The sequence below is a fragment of the Borostomias antarcticus genome (genome assembly GCF_949987555.1).
Source record: "Borostomias antarcticus genome assembly, chromosome: 12".
Taxonomy (NCBI): Eukaryota; Metazoa; Chordata; class Actinopteri; order Stomiiformes; family Stomiidae; genus Borostomias; species Borostomias antarcticus.
In genome coordinates this window covers 22,843,523-22,844,155 of record NC_140245.1, presented here as the reverse complement: position 1 = coordinate 22,844,155, position 633 = coordinate 22,843,523, and the positions used below count along the sequence as shown (strand labels likewise).

Sequence of the window (633 nt, the reverse complement as noted above, 5' to 3'; positions counted from 1 at the left end):
AAACAATGAAGAAAAACATTGGCAAAAACAAGCAAAGGAATGCCTATGATGGCTAGTGTTACTGTACAGTATTATGATAAGAAGTAAATGATGATCTTCCCCCCTCAGTAGCAGTGACATGCTTGTGATCCTAGAGAACACCTAGAATGCTACCATACTGTACTTTGTGACCAACCTATCCAACACTGCCTAGCGATTCATACGAGGGAGGGTCCATGTATTGTTTGTGAAGAAACCTGTGTAATGTTTATGATCATGTCAGTTTATCTGTGACTGGTTAAACTGTATGAGACCCTACATGTGGTACAGTACATATCAAACATATTAGATTTATGAGCCTTATAGAAATGTTATAAATATATTCATATTCAATTTCTAACACAATCGTCCTTGTTTGATTTCAAGAGCTTTTTCCTATTGTTCCTACATATTAGAGAAATAGCTGTTGAGAAAAGAATGCCGTTATTTGTCAGTATTGTCATAGATTTGTCATAAGGGATCCTTGACAGTGACACCCATTGTGATGCTGATAGAATCATAGAATTCTAGTATACATTGTGATGTCATAGACCACATGACTTTGGCGTGATGTCTCAGATCTCAGGGAGCTGTATTCCTGCACCATGAAGAACC

At 37.3% G+C, this 633-nt stretch overlaps 1 protein-coding gene across 1 annotated transcript in view; it reads left to right on the top strand.

Moving 5' to 3' along the window:
* stradb (STE20 related adaptor beta) overlaps positions 1 to 329 on the top strand; it is a gene marked incomplete at its 5' end in the record, with an annotated part of 6,926 nt that extends 6,597 nt beyond the window's left edge. Inside the window, 1 exon segment of the mRNA XM_084446933.1 lies at positions 1 to 329. This exon segment is cut by the window's left edge and continues 715 nt beyond it.
* Positions 330 to 633: the final 304 nt, after the last annotated feature.